At 36.6% G+C, this 20142-nt stretch overlaps 1 protein-coding gene and 1 long non-coding RNA gene across 3 annotated transcripts in view; one reads left to right on the top strand and one right to left on the bottom strand.

The window, feature by feature from the left end:
• macrod2 (mono-ADP ribosylhydrolase 2) overlaps positions 1-20142 on the bottom strand; it is a 601357-nt gene that overhangs the window by 249431 nt on the left and 331784 nt on the right. The window lies entirely within an intron of this gene.
• LOC107079369 (uncharacterized) lies at positions 2045-7580 on the top strand. Its single transcript, XR_001480329.2, has 2 exons — positions 2045-2221; positions 7262-7580. It is a non-coding gene; the product is annotated as an uncharacterized lncRNA (long non-coding RNA).

Genomic DNA, 20142 nt, shown 5'->3' with positions numbered 1-20142 from the left:
ATCCCGCGGCCGGCAGAGGAAATCTACTCCGTTGGGCCCCTGAGCAAGGCCCTCAACCCTAACTGCTCCAGGGGCGCCGTACAATGGCAGACCCTGCGCTCTGACCCCAAGCTTCTCTCCCTGTCTCTGTGTCTGTGTCTCTTTGGAGAAAAGCTGGGGTATGGGAAAAGACGAATTCCTAATGCAAGAAATTGTATAGGGCTAATAAAGAAACATTAAACATTAACATTAATTAAAAACAGCTTGGGGGGCACTTCTTCTAGCTCCATGCTGCTGGTGACAGCACTCAATAAGACATCGTCTTCCACCAGGAGCAAGCAGGACTCTCACCCTAGGCTGCAATTCATTAATATGACAATGTTGGCATCACAGGTAATAATCATGCAAAACGTTTTTCAAACATCACTGGGAAAAAAGAAATCATGAAATATATGTAATTCTGAGGGGAACAAAAATAAGTTCATAGAGCTTCATGACAGTGGTATCTTGTTTTCGTATCATATCATAAGTCTCCACATGATATGCAAGACAAATGCTGACAGTTGATGACTAAAAATAAAGCTTAATTGCTTCTTGTAAAATCAATACTGGGTTGGCAGTTAAAAATGTGAACTGCATTTCTTTGAACTTTGATATCACTTCTACAATTTCAATAAATACATAAACATTTTGAAGCATTAGTAATATGTTGGTTCCATTATTTCTGACACACAATTCAGTGATTTACCGAGAACGAAATTCAATCTTTCCTGCCTTAAATTAGAAAGCATGTTTTTTTCCTAAAAGGCCAGTCAGTACCTTTTGATGTCACTGCATGTTTTCTTTATTGCGTTATATTCCTCTCAATCACGATTAATAAAATAGTCTTGTATTACATGATGAAGCAGCCACTCACATCTCCTTCAGCCACTCAACAGCTGTGCAAGTGAAAGAGGAGGATGTGTTATAGGGGTGTAGGACTGTCTGGTAAAGATCACAGACAGCAATGTATAAGCACTCCCGGTTTCCTGTCTCAACAGGGACCATTGTGAAATGGACAACTCCTACAGGAAAGCTCTCAGACAAATGCATAACATACACAAACAAAAAAAAAAAGACTCCTTATATCTTGAAGCTTAAAGTACCACATCTGCAAACAGTGCATATATGAAAGCTGTCCGTTTATGCTCTTATTTAGATTCAGCTTTAGAACGCCAAATACTTATAATGGAATTCTGGGTCTGCTTCTGGAGACGGAAAAAATCAAAGGTGATTTATAGCACTCACGCACACTTGAACACACAGACGTGGATGGCCTAAAGGTTGGTGTTCATATTTGCCTTGTGATTTGAAGACATCAATCCCACGGTTAGCCAGGGGATGGTGCAGGTCACATCCGAGGCTAGAATGAGTATGAAGGGGCAAGCTGGTCACTTGTCCAGAAAGAGAGTAAATCCCTCTTCATTAGAAAACAATCACTCCTGGGAACATACAATATTACATGTTGCGGTTCCATACCTCCTGGTGGAAAGGAGAGGACCAACAGAAATAAAGTCACTGAATCGGCAACAGAATTTTGCAGAGCCTGCTTCCAGCACGAGGGGAAAAGGAACACAGAGGGAGATAAGGGATAGCAACAAACTGTTGATAGAAAACAGATACATGTCTTGCCAGATTTATAATGGATCAGACACCTTCTGATGTACTGAACTGAAGGCATTCAGAGCAACAATAAGGATATGGATTCAATTTATCGTCTCTTGCCACATTGTTTAGCATTGAGAAGGTATTAGAGGGACAGAATGAGATGAATTATTCTAATGTAATAAATTATTGTAAATGATCATATTAGTATCATTATATTTATTCCAGTTAAGATGGTTTCTTTGTCACCTTTTAAACATTGAAGGCATTAAGGTTTCTTTAAGTGTACTGGAAAGGAGCTTCAGTCTCAGGCTAAAAAGAGGCTGGAAACACCCACACCCAGCAAATGTTTTCAGGACCAAAATGGAATGCTGCTGGTAGCCATGGTAACAGCAACTATTTAAAAAAGGAAACTAAACCTAACCAAAGCACAATCGACGGGATGCTGTCACTCTTCAAAAAAGGGTTATATTCCGCAAATTATCACTGCAAATTAGTGAACATTTAACAATATGCTAAAAAAAAACCTTGCAAAATAACCTGGTGATAAAAAATTATATCACACCACAAATCAGAAAATTGCAAACATACTTAATAGGTAAGTATTTCTTTTTATTGTGCTCTACTAGGAGAAATGTAAAAAAATACGGGTAAGCAGATGTCTGATTATAAACCAGGAACTACTGGCTGTAGGTTATGTAATTAATTTGACTACCAACGTTTTTTTTTCCCTGACATGAAAAACCTTACTACATCTTGCAAGAGGAAAAGGAAAAAGCTCCTAGATTCAGTTATTATACCTTAGGCTGAAAATAAATTCATCAACCTGTTTCTTAACAATAGAGGGTCCACTTAAGATAATTAAAACATATCAGAAAAAGCAAACTTATAATATGAAAATAATAATAATAATAATAATGACAATAATAATAATTATTATTATTATATTAGTAGCACTGTTCAAACATTCAAAGGTGGTAAGCAGATAATAAGAGTCAAATAATTATTTAACTGAGATTAATAAGACTCAATGAACTCTTCAGCACATAATGTGGGAGAGACAGGTCAACTGTATTTCTTCTGGAAGGGCTTCACATGCACAGATGCCTCGGGCAAAGAAAGTGCAACTTTCTAGTGAAAGTATCCTGAGTAAATTAAACTGACTTCAGAAATTTCTGTAGTTGGCTTTAATCAGGAAACTAATGTGAAGCAGAAGGGCGCTCCCATGTTGAGACTTGGAAGTGGTTTTCTGCAAATACTGCAGAACGTCTATGACAGCAAGCTTAATTATTTCTGGCTACAGCAGGTCCAGTTACTGCCTCAACAAACATCATGATTCCAGCTCCTCAGCAGGGGGTAACCCTAATGCAGTGTTGCTACCAACTGACCTCTTTTTCTAAACACTCACAGTAAAAGTATAAATAATGTTGTATCCCAAGATAGAAGGGGCAACAAAAATCTGTTTTATCCAGCTTGCTTCTGGTTTGCTTCATTTAAATAATAAGACATTTGTAACCGCAAACGACTCATCCAAAAACCTGCAAAGAGTTACTGTTCTCTTGAGAGCACAATAAGGCAACTTAAGAAAAACAGTACCACAGACTGCCAAGAATTAACACTGCCTGTCAGTCAAGGGCTGGCAGTTATGAAAAACAGTGAATTTTGTGCATTTCATGCATGTTCTCAGTGTTTACTGGCCTCCTAGCTCCTACACTCTAAAATTCAACAAAAGTGGTATATAAAGAGATATATTCTATTAGCAAACAGTAAATCAACTAATTTGAAGGCATTTACATAACTAATGTAATGAGTTTCAGAAATTTGGCACAATTTATCCCAAAAAATAATCTGCTTAAATCTACTCAAATTTAAACATTTAAACAATGTTAAGGCATAAATATACAGTAATTGTACCATAGCTGGAATGACAGCAAAATATTTTGAGCAACAGAGAAGCCATGTACTTTGCTTTCTAAAGTTACTTATAGTACTTAGTCTTTCCAAAAGCTAATGTGAGTGAGGTGCAAATGAGCCCTGTTTTGCAATATGGGGACTATCGATATCTATTGTCTCGTTAAAATGCTTTAAAATGCAAGGCTAGTGTCCATTTTAAACCTTAAAAAAAACTTGACAATGAACACACTGCTGTAAAATCTAATGTTTTTTTGACAAAACTGAAGAGCAGTCACTAGGTTCACTGAGTTCAGCACATGACCTCTATTTCCACTTCACTTAAAAGTGAAAGCAAATGCAGACCTCTCCTCCACCGACATTTGCAGATGTTACAAGCTCACACATTTTAACTTACAGCGGCCCTGAAAAACACACACACTTCATAGTAAGTTTTACCATGTTCCATAAGGTTATGCAAATTGACGAACACCATGTGGCATCAAAGCACCTGATGATGGATGATAAACCCCTTTACTCCTTTAAAGTGGCAATTGTTGGGACCACCATTAACGAGTGACCTACTTTATGAGCGCATTGTAATTTCATCTAATTAAAGTTAATTTTCCAGTGTTGGCACCACAGGTGGTCCAGCCACATTCTACTCACTGATGGACTGTCAGTGTCATGTGTGGTGGTCCTTAGAGATCAGGGGTTTGACCTCTCAACTTCAGGGTCACAGCACCAATATACCCCCCCCCCACACCAATGGCTCGACAAGTGCATTTAACACCTGCTGCACCAAATCTTAAAACCTGCTATGGACTTGCTCTCTTCTTTTGTCTTGGGCAAATGTAATCTTCCGTTAAAAACAAACAACACTTTTTTCATCTCCTTCTCGAAGCATATACTGTAGGCCATCAGGTTTCCCAGATAAAATCTTTCTAGTGCTAGGGCCAGCTATACTCTCCTTACTTGCCTTCAGTAAAGGCAGGTCAGTTCCCAGCGGTTTTTCTGATGTTGTGGGTTTTAGTTTCCAGCACTGCATTATGATATCCTTCCTCAGGGAAGTTGGAAGAAAGAAAATAAGAAAAGACTTGGAAACTAAATTTAGACAAAGCAGATGCTGTTAAACAGCATTTCTAGCACATCTTTATTTTTTTTCCCCCAAACATCTATGATTTATGCCCATATTCCTTATTTATGTTTTGAGTTTCCTACAAAATCTGTATTTACAATCCGTTCCTTTAGATGACTCGGAAAATTTTGAAGGGAAGAATCTGCTGTTCTAAAAAAACAAAACAGGCTTTAATTGTGCCAGTGAATTAAATTATAAACCAGCAACATCTTGTATAGAAACAAGTCTAGTAATGTGTAAAATCAACACTTTCACAGTCGATCTGCTTTGACAGTGTTTATAGTTAATCAGTGTACCTACAGTTCTTCTTAATAGCTCACACTTAATGACGGAAAAGCTTATAATAAATGTAGGCCTCAGTAATCAAGAATATTGTTTATTTGGTGTAGTTTTTAGGTGGAGGGGCAGAGAAGAGTGTTTGAAAAGACCCCTCCCCTATGAATATGTTTATCCGTTTAAAAATGTGTGTTAAAGTGGATGAGGGGGTCCTTACTGATATCAATTTCTTGTAAATGGAACCTCCAGACAGAGAAGATTTAAAAGTCCTGCTTGAGAGACCACGAACAAAAAAAAATGTTATTTCAGTTAATAAGTTCTGTAGTTATACGCAGATAAGGATGGCTTCATAGGTGTTTGTGCCAAACTCCACCCTTAAATAAGGTAGCTCATAGGACCTGAACACATAAAAAGCCACAACAGGCGGTACAGGAGGTTTTATTGCAAATATATTGTTGATTATAGAATACACAACTACACCACAGCCTCCCCAGGCTGCTTTCTATTTCCCCAGACACCAGCTAACCCTGTAAGGGCCTTTTTATACTCAAACATAACATTTATCAAGCCTTTGTGAGAATGTGCCCACTAAACCTTCACCAAATATCAAATTAATGATCAATTCACCCAGTGTGTCTATTTACAATAATGTAGGCCCATTAACGGCCTCTAGTGGTAGGTCAGCTGATAAATAGTGCTCTGAAAGAATGGCCTGCCAGTGTTCCATCAAATAGAAACTGATCTTTATCTGAACCCCAGACTTTTGACTAGACTATCTTTGTTTATAGTTGTAACATAAACCTTTGCCTTATGCCTTTCTCTGATCTTCATTCTATTATTTTTGCACTCTTATCTTCAATAACAAAAAGTCTGAGGTCAGAACAAAACATTTTAAAGTTTTTTTTTTTTATATGCTTATATTTATTGCAGAGATTTGTAAGTCTAATGCATATAGCCCAAGTCCATTTCAGGTTCACTTAAAAAGAATCATGTTTTTTAGACAAAAAAATCAACATATATTCAATTACATTTTCTATCAGCAGGATCAACAGGAGTCCGTGATAGAAATTAAATTGTTAAATTCAGCAGCAGCATATCACAAGTCAGAGTGGCTCTGCTTCACTTTAACACCTTCATTGTCATTAAATACAGCAGCTCATAGCTGATTGAGATCAGGCACCTCTCGGCCTCAAGTTGCTGAACTTTATTGGATGAAGCTGCATGGATCACTCACAGTTGCCAGTGGGTGGTCAGAGTTTGCATCAAGGCTGCATAAGTAAACAGCATGTCCATACATTATATAATCAACTGCAGGTGACATGATGCAAATGTGCATAAAAACACCAGTTTCAAGTCTAAATCAATGTAGAAATGTCAGCAAAGACTAAGCATTTTTTTTCTCATTTGAATTATTCATGTGGTACCATGGTCAGTGAAAAAGAAGAAATCTTTGAGAACAATCAAACATGAGGAAGCAGTATTTGGTTATGCAATATGGCAGACTGGAAATCTGCAAGGTGATGGAAAAACAAAAGTCTAGGCTGCTGTAACATGAAGAACATGTACCACAGGAAAGCCACAAATTAAAGTTTTTGATTACATGTGATGCACATGGAAAAGCATGACACCATCACAAGGGTATTTGAGAGATGTTAACAAGGAATTCAAGGGACCACAATCAGTAGCTGATGCTCTTACTTTCAACTACAAAGCTGCTGAAATCCTATATTATTTGAAAACATGGTTTGTTATGGGTAACTTTGTTTCCTGTCCCTAAGCCTGAGATGTCTGTAAGATGTGAATAACTTACTGTTCAGTATCCATGACCAAATACAGGGAAACTTCATTACCATTACAGCATGAAACAGAATGAAACAGAATCAGTTGGCATCAATCCATCAATATGTTTTTCTAATCCCTTGGGTTAACTCTTTATGCTCAGCCCTATTTCTGGTTGTTGTCTTTTTACTATTGAATAGTTTTAACTATAACACTAGTTTCTACACTTCCCATTGCTCCCACCCTGTGCAATATCACCAGTAATGGAATAATGAACTCCTTATTGGAATAAAGGAATGCAATCCTTTTTATATAAGGGGTGTTACCATTTAGGTTACCAGAGGTGTAACTAGGCATATTGCATAAAAAAAAACAGAGATGTCTTTGGAAAACACAGAATCTGTATTTCCTTAGAATCCCTGAACCACATAGCTTTCCCTTACTGTTCTTCAGTAAAACACATTCAATGTCTGAGTACCAGAAATCCACATTGGACTCCACTTAATGAATTAAAGCTGAGAACCATTAACACTGAAGTTTGCTCTCCTTTTGCAGACCACAAAGGCTTCTGTCACAGCAATGAGCAACATAGTGCCTCACCTAACCATCTCCAAACCCTCAACATAGTTTCCTGCCAAAGATAAGAGAGAAAGGGATCCACATGAAAGGCTGTTCCTGGTGGGATTTATCCTCTCTTGCTTGTGACATAAGACAGATTTCAATTCAGTCTTCCACAAAATATGAGATGTTTACTGAATGAACCCAGTATGGAACTGAGTGAATGTTGTAATTTTTGTGTCTCATCCTTTTATCTTGTCATCTTTAATCTGAGTTGTTATATTATCATTACATAAAAGGCTTAAAGTAATATGTATATGGTTAAGGTTTCATAATTTTTATTAGTATTTTTTCTCTGCAGCTTCGACTGCTTAAGATTTGATGGATTGCGATACATTAAACGCATACAAGTAGGTAATCAACACACCTTAATGTCATTTTACCAAATTACCCCAAACTGAACATCATTCTAACAGGTCTAATGCATGCAAGCATTCTTGCCGATACTTTTTAGATTTATTCCCCATTCAAAGCACATAAGAGACTACAGTTTTATACTATTATAATCTTAAAAAATATACTTTATCCGACATGCTGTGATTTCACATAACCGTTATGGCATTTCTGCGCTATAGCACTGCAGCAATTGGAGCCTTAGCCTCTAGCTGCAATTTAGTACAGCTCTTTTTACAAAACTTAAGTTGATTTGACAATGGAAAGAAAAAGTTATTCTCCGTGTTCTAAAAAGTAATTTCCACTGGTTATTTAGCGAGTGGAAATCAAAAGAAAAATGGAACAAATCATCTGACTTTCAAACCGTCAATGGGCAAAGCAGAAAAGAAGATTCAACAGCTACTGTATGGCAGGAGGTTTTTTCCTTTTCTTAGTAAGAATAGGAGAGCAGATTAACTAAATGGTGGAACTTCAAGTTTTTGCCATCTGTAGCAAAACTAAGAGCATGTTATGTCTAGAGTTAGACAAAATTATTTTATTCTTTAACATTTCAATAAGATTACAAGCTACTTAGTGTTCATCATATTTCAATTTAAAAACTCCTCTAAAGCAGTGACTCATCCAAAGGAAAAGCAAAAGCCTTGTGGTTTTATTGCTGTAAAGGTGGGACAATCCTTAATAAATCAAAGATATTTCCTTCATTTAGCTCTGTTACCACTCTAATCGAGATGACCATGATTCGAGAAATTCAGACACATTAAAGATCAGAATTTTAGATGTGATGTAGTTACAATTTGAGTACTTTATTAGGAAAAAATATATACTTTAGATTCATAAGTGAATTTAAAAGGGAAAAAAGGATACAATAGGCAGTTTCTACAGTGGTAGGTAACACGAGGGGGTTCGAATTATCTCCTTTTTTACTCATACCTTTGATGAACTGCAACAAATTTAATTTGGCCAAGAAAATGCAGGTGTACATCGAATGTGTTTAAAACTATTAACATAGAACATTTATGAAAAGAAGTAATGGATGCATGAATATTCAACTGAAAAACGTTGCACACCTCACACATCAACTTGTGTTTTTTAGTCAGCTGGTAATTTCAGAGGTTCAGAAATTTTAAAGACGTTTCTGGATGTCACCATGATTGTTCCTGGGTGTTAAAGGAGGAGGAACACAAAAGCAAGACACACAGAAGCCCTTCATTATGTGGAAAGTAAGAGACTTGTCAAAGATTATTGACCTCAACAGCTCTAGTAGCAGCTATACAAAAATCCATACAGTATGTCCCAATTTCAAATATGCTGGCCTTTATTAGACAACTCATGCTACGTGGCTGCTACTTCACCAAGAAGTGGATGTCAAAGAGATTTACCCAAACAAGGGGTCAGGAGTATAGTTTAGGAGGCTAGCTCCCAAGAGCTACAACTGGGAATCTTGAAAGAACTTGGGCATTACCTGGATCAACTTTCTCCAGAACTACCATTCGAGGCTAACCTCAAGAATCTGTGACAGAGCTCCATAGACAAAGAAAAGAAATCAGTTTGCCAAATAGCCACTGATTGACTCGGTCAAATGCAAAATGGGACCACAAGTTGTGGTTATATTAAACATGCATTGAGGTTCTTCTAGTTTTAGCAGTGGAAAGTACATCTTGAAAAATAATGTCATCCCTTTTGTGAATAATACAGATGGATCTGTTTTACATTCCCTGGGCTTTATGTACTACTTAGAACTGAGGGACAGACTGGCCGAACTGCCAAATTTGGGTGTCAGAGGACTTTTATAACAAGTAATAATACAAAGATTGAATCAACCTCAATGACCAAAATGAACTTTAAAATAATATGTGATTTAAAAATCTAACTCAAAATGGCAAAAGCCATTATTTTCTCCTGAGATTCTTTTTTTTTAATATACCAGGTAAACAATTAATCATCCCAGGATGCCAATACAGAGATCTGACAATGTATTCAGAAAACAATTAAGGCAACCTCTGTATTTGTTCGCTGCTGAAAAAGAGGTTGATAAATAGTAATACTTAAAACTACAGACATCTTGTTGTTTCAAATGGGACTTCTGTAACAAACCAGCACTTTGTTTTCCTTTTCCAAATATAAACAGCTGTTACATTTTGGCAGGAGAATTTGGCCAAATAGTACCAAATATAAACATTATTCATGGGTAGCAGATACCGAATCTAATGTAGAGGAAGAAAATACAACCTGGATGAAATGAATAAGAGATAAAAAACAGCAATAGCAATTATTCTTATTCTCACTCCATAATACCATTACCTCAACATCATCATGAAGAAAAAAAGGAAGCAAAAAAAGTGGTAGAGGAGCCCCAACAGAAAAATACCTCCCCCAGTGACCATCTCTTAACAAATCCTCTTATATCATTAGTATATGTCATGAAAAAAAAATCTAATCTCATACAAGTCAAAAAGGACAGAATATTATACATAAAGTAAGAGAAAAACAATTCTAAAAGTATCACACTCTTCCAAACCAAAAAAAGCAAACAAATACAACATACTAACAGGTGATGTTTGTGATGCAGATAAAATGACAGAAAATGGAGATCCATAACTTTGAAAAAATTAATAGAAACAAATGACTAGCCACAACATTTCTAAAAATGTAATACAAACAATCTACAGCTTTTCTTGTATCATTTTCACCTCATTCTCCCCCTCCTTTAAGTATTCTTTTTAATAATTTTGGACTTCTAATATAATAACACCTAAGAAATTTTAAAATTCATTTTATTTTAATTTTTTAATTAAGGGTGATCCATAATATGCAGAAAAAAGTTCTGAAAAGGAATGAGGTAAAGTTTCAACTGGACAAAAAGGCCTTAGTGGTTATACTGTAGGTGAGTAGTAAGCAGGAGTTAATAACAAAAAAAACACATTAACAAGGAGTTAACAAGAGGCAAACCTTGTACTGTCACTGTCCTTTGGTGATACAAAGTGTGTGCATACTGAATGTACTTAAAACCTTTCATGTTGCATTTTTTAATGTAGATTCAAATATTTATATATCTAGAAAAAAGGGTTTGTTGTCAAGTGCATGATTTAATAAATGATCTAAATTAGAAGCATATGTGCTTTTGAGTTCCACAGGAAAAGTCTGGTATGTCTAAAATATTTAAACCAAAGAATGCAGCACAGTTAAATGAAAAAGAAAGGAAAACCATCTTATTTTGATGACCTTTTCTGCACAATGCACATGCTAGTGAAACATCAGCAACTACTTGATAAAACAGACAACACCGCTACTGAAGATAATGGCAAAAAGAAATCCTTAAATAGTTGGGGAAACGTTCACTGAGCAATGTCTAATTCTGCAAATGCGCCGCCTCTGCCTGTAAAGCTTGCTGTTTTATGGCTGTTAATTACACAAAATGCCAATATGAGGACTTGTCCACTTACCCTTCATTCCACCTTCTAACTCTTGTACTCAGCAGCCTGCCAATAAGCGATGAGTCAAAGTCTCTGGCTTTGATTTTGTGCTCAATTTGGTATGGTACACAGCAGAGCCAAAGCGAATCCCCGTATCCTTCCAGGGGTAATCACTACTTCACGGCCTAAATCATCCCCCGCTGTCTCACCTCTAATTTTCTATCAACACTCAGTAGGTTGTCATTAATTTAGCTCTATTGATAAGGTGAAAAGCACATGGTAAAAGCACCCAAAAAAAAAAGAGATTAATATAAGCGAATGCCTCATCTTTAGAACAGAAGCTGAAAATCACCATAAATGTACTGCTAGAGGTGGTTCTTTTTCACATTATCATTAATTTATCATTAATACCTGAAAGCTACACAGCTGCTGGATATAAAAGTGAATGTTTCCATTAAAGCACATGCATTATCTGCTCCAGTAGCATTTAGCCTGTCTTGGAAGTATTGTCTGTCAAACATTTTCTGCAGTTATAGAAAAAAAAAATCCCTGTATTTGCTTTATGTCAAATTACAAAAATCTCCCTAAAGACCCAGATCTTCTGGAATCTAGTTCTAATGCTGGACAGACAACCATGTAAAAAATGTTTTTGTTTTATTATGGCAAACCAAGAACATGTTCTGAAACAAATAATGCCAATCTTCAATAAGTAAACTATGAAAATAATTCTACAGCTACAAACAAATGCATTATATCATCCATTGTTCTGTTGTGTGTATGTTATTTTGTTATCTTTTAAATTACATCTAGAAAAAAATTCAATTTTTTTTCAAACCTCTGTATGGAAGGAAAAGATATCAAGCCTGAACCACTCTTGCCTGTCTTAAGAAAACTAGAAATGTATACCAACAATCTTACAGAAATCAAAGCAATCTTGTATTGTTAGATTGTAATTTCATATTGGAAACTGTGGTGTACATTCGCCGATGAAAGACTGATACAGATCAAACTGTGTTCAGCCAGCGTCATAGATACCCTGCGAGAGGGATCGCTATGACAGAACTGCTGTAGTTGGGGCTGTGCTGTGTCCCACCCAGTTCATGACTTAATGTACATGGAGTTTTTAGCTCCAAGGTTGGCTTGGGGCATAGCCTGTATTTACATTCACAACCTACAGTTGCAAGCTTTTCCTTCAAGGAATCCAGTCAGAATCACCATATTTTTGTTTTTTTTGCTGAGATTGTAAAGTAATAAGTAAATGGATTCATACGCGCCAAGTAATATTTGTTTAAAATAATGGTAGGCATCGTGTAGCTGAAAGGTTTCATGTAGCCATTGAAGACATAAATCATGATCTTTAAGAAACTCACTAAATAATCATTAATCAAGCTTTTGGTATTGCAATTTCTTGCTCATTCTGTTGCTGGGGCTATGCTTTGATTCTTGAAACTTAATGTGTGAATGGCTGCAAATTACCTACTACTGATTTATAACACACTTTAGTCTTGCTTTAAATAAGCAAACAACAAAACTAACACGAAGCAGCGACTGGCTGACATACATTTATTTTATTGTAGGTTAGTATATAGATATGGAGATGCAGTTTTCAAAGGGCTGTTAAATTCAGAAAAGCATTCTCAGAATGGACTTTTACCAAAAAAAAGAGATGCAATATCAATAACTCTTTTTTTAAAGGAAAGCTAAATCCCATCATAGCTCCAGTACGGAAGTCAACAACCAAAACTTGAATGAAGTTTGTCACAGGCATGGTAGCTTAGCAACACGATGATACAGAGGAGGAAAGCATTGCTTTCAGTGGTTGCTAGGGAACCAAGCTTTACCACTATGGAAGAATACATCAGGCTCAATACATCAGCCTCCAATAGTTTTGACTTGGTGCTGCCTTACCTATCACTATATTAGGAATTGCAGGGAAAGATTTTCCATCTCACAAGTAAAAATAAGTTAAATCCAACAATGCTCAAGAGCTGAATATATTAGTTCTCCTAATAACTAGACACAATTGAGATAAATCTGAGGTAGGATAGTATTTGCATACAGTGTGGAGCTGAATTATTCTAAGGTGAAAACGAATAGAATAGGAGAAACAGGATAAAAGGAAATTTGCCTTCTGGCCAAAACTATTAGCAGGTCTTCTTTAGAGCAGTAAAAGGCTGATGTGAAATGGTAGTTAATCTGACAAAAAGGACATTCTGTCTAATAGTTAGAGGACCTCTACACAGATAAGCCTAGGGGAAAGGTTATACCCAAATGACGAGCAAGGACTGGGAAAACAGAACAGAAGGGGAACCAGCAAGGTCATGGATGACCATGAAACGCAAAGACAAAAGGTTTTGTCAAAACAGTTTCAAACTAATAGAAAAGAGGTTAGTATATGACAACAGCTGGAACTGACTGTATTCAGGTGAAAAACAGTGAAAACAGTGCCTAACTGGAAAAAATATTATGATAAAACATCATACACAGTGTAGATTCAGAAATACAGACTCAACATCTTGGAATCATGTAAAAGTTAGTACTGCTGTTAAACTAAACAATCTAAAGCACGCTTGTAAAGTACATTAAATCAAACTGATTGAATCTGAAAGTGGCAAACATGATTACATGATTATGTGATCCACAACATGCCAAACAAAAATAAAGTATGTTTCTTTAATCGGGCTTAGAAAGAAAAAAAAACTTTAAGGCATTTAACCTGCTTGATCTTAAATTGTTTCCTTTGTCAATATTTTCTTATAACATGCAAAACAATATTTGTTGACACATACAGTATAAAATAAAATCTATTTTGCAGTCTATGAAATGAAAACTGTTTTCATACGCACAGACCAACATCTAAAAAAACATTACTTTCTACAGAAGTTGAGTTCCAATGTAAACTAATGTAAACTAAATTGATCACCGTAATGAACAGCCATGCTGTGACCAATCACACTGTACCACCTTATAATCACACCTATAACCAAATGCATCATGCTGATAGACTCCAGATGTACCTTGGTTTTAGAACAAGTTTAAAACAAAAGCAACAGTCTTAAAAAGCTAAATATAGATTGCTGAATAATAACCAAGGTAAATGGATTTGCCAACTGCTTGTCTTTTTTACTGATAAATGTAAAGCATCATCTGCAAGAGCTCTGCATAATTATACCTTTTGGCTATGAACTTCAAATTGTAAGCAATATGGATTTTCTACAAACAAGTAGGGAAGAAATCTCTGAAGGTTAGTTCTCAGTCCACCATGGCATCCAAGAACCTGAGAAAAGGCTATGGTGTACTGACCTTTGAAGACCAAGCTATGTATTTCGTAACCTTTTTGCAGGTCTGCGTGCTTACAACAATAAAAATCAAGACTTTTTGCAACTTCTCACCTTCTCAAAACCTTCTGTAAAGAAGCAGTACACATTCTAGGAGATGCCCCATTGTTTGAGTGTAGAATGCAATGTTTCCAGGTCAAAACAGAAATGTCAGTAAGCAAGTAATGCTCATTTAATGTCTGTCTTTCTTTAAACTTATGTGTTGTTTATTGAATCACAACATATACTTTTTATGTGAAATGGTTTGTAATCCTAATTTTAAAATGATGTGCAACCGCACACCGATAGAAATTAGGAGAGAGATTAAACTAGCGCCTCACTAGTTGTCCCAACTCAAATGAGCCAAACCTAGTTAAAAACAATACAAGCATCGCATGACATCTCAAGTACACAAAAGACGGAAATCAGACAAGAATTCTGAAGATTGTGTCCTTCACAAAATGCTTCTCTCACACCTAGATTGTGAAACTCACGCATAACAAAACCTGTCTCACACTCTCAAATTCACATTATAAAACACAGAGCAATGTAGAAGTACAATGTGCCATGTTTTCACTGGCAGATAATTCTGACATTACATACAACAGGGTTATAACAGAAATAAACAAAACACTGTATGTACTATAATATAATAATACTTATAACAGCAAATGAAATTCTAAAGAAAAAAATTGTGCAGGGACTATGATCATTAATTGTTAGGTGCTCTTTAAAATAATAAAAAGACATTGAAATAAATATGTATTCTAAATTGCACTGAATTTCTTTATTTTCTGTCCATTTTGTAATTTGTCCTAGGAATACATTAGTAACTGTCATTAGTTATGATTGAAGTATACAATACTTCATTAATGACTTCAGATTAGCCCTACTTTTGCTCTATTTTTTTCTTGATGTGATCAGAATTTTCAGTTTCAATATACAACACTAGGTGCATATGATATTTTGGATTTTGTTTTATAATATACAATGAAGAAATATATTTACAGGATGTAATGGGATGAAGTCCCGTTGAAGTCCTGTGTAATTACAGAGCTCATAAAACACAATAAAGGTTTAACAATTTGAGATGCGTGTTTTAATCATTTGGCTAGGAGAACTGAAACCCTTTTCTGATCATAAGCAGAGGTGTTAACATCCCAAGCAAAACCACCCTGAACTATCTTTGGCAGGTTGGTTTTTATACTGCAGCACACAAGTCTGAAATTAATTAACGAAGGCTGCATCCTCATTCATATTAATGTGCCACTGAAAGCTGTAAAACCGTTCATGTCAGAAACCAGAGTTACATATGTTGAAAAGATGGCTAATAAAACCTGACTCCTTGGAAAGTCATCTACACAATGACCAAAAGGATTCCAAAGTTAAGGACAATATCTGTTTTATCTTGTGTCTGGATTTACTCTTTACATTAGGTATTTACTGTTTTAGTATCATCAGTTACAGTTACGTACCTGCTAGATTGTGAATAAAATGCCCAGTTCCTGTGTTTAAATTGCTTCTGTTTTTACATTAAAGCATGTTAAGCCGGCGTCACACTACATGACTTGACACGACTTCTACATGACTTCAGTGCATGTCAAATTTAATGACTGCAGTCGCTGATACTCGCTGCCTTTTCTGTCCTAGAGGGTGACAAATTATATGACTATGAATCACAGGGGGTGACTAATTACACGATTCCCTCATGACTTTTCAGTTCCAAATGATTGTATTGTGCCATGAAAGAACCGCGAGGTCGCCTCATTCTGGCAGCCAATCAATGAGGAGCACACCGGCTAAGAAGACGAGCACCGTACGAAAGTAAACAAACAACAAACACAAAACATTGAAGAGACATCCAAAGTCTCTCCTCCATTTGCACAGTCTAAAACACTCACTTTCCTCCTTGCCTTGCAGCCACATTGTACGTCCAGTTGAGCGCTCACTGGCTGTTGACTGCGGCAGACACAAGAGACCACCCCTACGACTTGTGACTCACTACGAGAAAATCAAACCAGTTTGATTTTGTCGTAGCGAGTCGCAGAGAGTCGTAGGGGCTGTTAAGCGCTATGACCGAGTCGCTGGGGGTGTGACACTACACAACTGACGGTAATGGACGCGCTGCGACTCTCTACAACTCCTTCTTATGATTATGTAAATGAAGGCTACAACTGAAAATCATAGGAGAAGTCGTGCAGTGTGACGCCGGCATTAGGACACATTTTTGAAAGGATGCTTTGTAACCTTACGTTAAAAAAACACTTTATTTCAATGCCACAGAACTGTACATTCACCTTCAGAGCAGCTAGGTTACTGGCATGGGGTCAAAATACACCTCTCTAATCCAATGTGAATACCTGTTTAGGTATTAAATTAAAAATATATATCAATTGCTTTTCTGAATACACCTGACAGAGCCATGTTGAAATAAAATGACTCACCAATGAAATTTATTTTATGTATTGTCAGTAGAGTCTCTCAATTATATTTTAGGCTATTTTTTAGTTATAAATTCTGTTTTGACATTTTAGTCCAAAAAATGCCATCTGGAAGATATAGATTGATAGTATTTTTGAATCATAGCTTCATAAGTTCCTTTTCTTGTTGCCATAATATCTACAATTGCGATTAAAAAAGGGAATATGAATATCCACTGAAAATAAAAAGGAGTTAATAAAAATCTTACCGATAATTTAAGAAACATGTTAAAATGGAGACTCCCACCTCCCAAACCCACCCAAAAGTACAAACAGAAAAATAGCAGGACAGAACAATATTCAAACAACAACTACTACACCACCTGGGCCAGGTTATATACAATAAGCCCCAGCCCTGGCAATCTTGACGGACAGGAGAAGGTCCAGTTAAAGGGGTGGCTCCACACGTTCTGTAACCTTTCACAAGATGGTGCAACAAACAGACAAGAAAACATTGCGGATGCACAACAGGTAACACACAACAAAATACCACAATACATATAATACAGAAGTAACAGAGCAATAGATACTTAAGAAATAATGTCCAATGATAGGCCACAAATGCACAGATCGTCACAGACTGATTTTTTGATTACTTTGTTCCGCCCTTTCCAGGGCTTGATCCCTGAGGAATGGGGAAGGGAACTGGGCATCCCAGATTATTACTCTGCCTCTTCAGAAGTGGCTCTGATGCCTCTCTGTCCCTATGTTGTGATTCAACTGTGTGTTTGCTGGATACATGTAAAAATATTACACAACAAAATTGTGGGTGTTTATTGAAACAAATATTTCTTTAGGTGTGCCTGTTTGGGGTACTTGCTATAAATGCTTCAAACAGGGGGTTTCTATTTAGTGATACACAGTACTTACAGAAACCTCTGCTCTACTGCTTTTTACAAAATAAAATAAAATTAGAAGCCTTAACCTAAAACCACGGTTCTGTGTGAGCAGTGAAAATGATGGGGGTAAACAGGAGACAGTCTGGGGACAAAGGTTAACGTTACTTGTCAAAGTACATTTATGCAGTAAAGCCCATGCCCTGGCTTTGCTTCACATGACAGGAAATACAACTCCAGCAAACGCTTCTTCACAACAACGCAGTTGGGCTCTGCAAAGCTCAATACTGTACCTAGAGATCCTTGAAAAATGACAACTCAACGTGAAAGCATCCCCTGAGTGCTTGTCTGCAGAGTGACTAAGATCAGCCATTCTGCACAGAATGTACACCAAATGTAACACTTAGCATTATTCTATCCAAATAACTTTACACAAGACAATTTCAAAATGATTGATTTCTCACCCCTGAAAGGCATTTGTCATAGCATGTTAACAGCAAGGCAGCAAGTCCTACCCTACCTAGGCAGATACTGCATTTAAGCACAGTAGGTTACACCTTTTAATACGGGCAGACTCTGAATGCTTTGTGGAACAGACAGAACATTAATGGAACTTGCTGTGACCAGCTGTATTATTAAATTTTGTTTTGCTTGTTTTGCTTTCTCACTTAAGAAATAAATTGGTGGGAGTGTGAAACTTAAGGCTCCCAGCATTAACAGCATGAGCCACATTTGCTTCTGGTTTTGGAAACAGTGTATCCGGCACATTAGTTCCAAATAACAAGCAGCACAACGGTTCCATAATATAGGGACCAAAGTTTGAGATCCCTTCGATACCTGTAATTTGTCATATTTTATAGTAGAAACCTAATCTCAGACAGGCATACAGACATACATATGGCAGAGGTTTGGGAAGACTAGTGAGCCAGTAAGCCAAGGGATATATGAGAGTAAATTCTTTTTTATAAACACCACCTCTTGTGAAGATGCACAACAGTGACTTCATATCTGGTATCTAATTGCTAATTGTTCTACATGAGACTGATAAACACATCCACTCATCAGAGTGGTTATTAGTCTATCAACAATCCAGGGCATGTATCTTTGCCAACTGACTTTCAGAGGAGTTTCTTTTTCCTTCAGAAGGGAAGAATGGTTAAGTTCATCTGGATTCAAGAGCCTTTGAGGACTCCCATCAGAGACCAACTGCAAATGTGAAAATGTGAAAAAGGAAAATGTGCAAGGAAAGTTCCATTTATCTATTTCTCCTTGCTGGTCCTCCATTTTGTATGACTTCTGAGAGCTCATGTTCTGTCACCCACACAATTCCTGTAATGCACAATGGCCACCAGTTTATCAACTTAACCACAATTAACCCCCACACCCCACCTAATCCAAAAATCAAAAGCTGTCATATACAGTACCAGCCCCATTGGTATTAGTAACCCATCTCCCAAAAACTAAACATGGAGGCGAAAAATCTCAACAAGAAGAGATTTTCACATTAAAGTTCTGGCCAAAAAGCTATTTGTTTTATCAAAGGCTTTATTTTAATGCTTTTTTTTTTACTAAATCAAAATCCTAAACCTAAGGAAGGCCTACAGAAAAACTGCAACATGTAACAAGGACTAAGAGCATAATACAGTCACAGATCATTTTTTGCAGCTTTCACAGAAGCTCTGATTGGCAGTAAAGGTTGATTTGTGTAAATAGTTTTAATGTAATGGAAGCAAGCTTGAACCCTGTTCCCATGATTTTTTATGAGCAGAACACACAAAAAAATAAATCTCTTGGTAATTTCAGAGTCCAAGTTTTATCCAGATCAAAAAAGATCAAAGACTAGCATGTAGAATGTGCTCCTAAAGGACAGCACATGCTGCCAGGGATATGTCCAGTAAAAAGCTAAAGCAATGACCAGCTGCCTTGCTAGAACATCAGTGGGAGTCGAAGCAAAATAAACAAAGGAAGACTGAAACTGTACAGTAGTTGTATGACCTTTAAGACAGACTAAACTATACTTAAAGTAGCACTCATTAGCAGGAACGGCTTCTTTATGAAGAATAGTGAAGACTGCCCCTGAAACCATCCATCACAGCACTCTGTCAGTTTTAAAAACAGCAACAGCTACTTAATGAAGGTGTTTTTTTTAATAGAATACATATATATTAATTTTCTTATTAGTTTGGGGTTTTCCAAATGATGTGATTTAGATGGTCCAGTACAATTTATTTTGGTTTTCGTTGGCATTTTAGTCATTACACTTATCTAAACTCTGCAGGGACTCACTCACTTAAGATTTAGGTGTCAACTGTGAATGCATTTGGACAGTTTATATCTGGACTGTTTCTCAAGATTCAATGAAATAATCTCTTATGTGAA

Source organism: Lepisosteus oculatus, chromosome 17, assembly GCF_040954835.1.
Source record: "Lepisosteus oculatus isolate fLepOcu1 chromosome 17, fLepOcu1.hap2, whole genome shotgun sequence".
In the NCBI taxonomy this organism is placed as follows: domain Eukaryota; kingdom Metazoa; phylum Chordata; class Actinopteri; order Semionotiformes; family Lepisosteidae; genus Lepisosteus; species Lepisosteus oculatus.
This window is presented reverse-complemented; position numbering and strand designations above follow the sequence as displayed.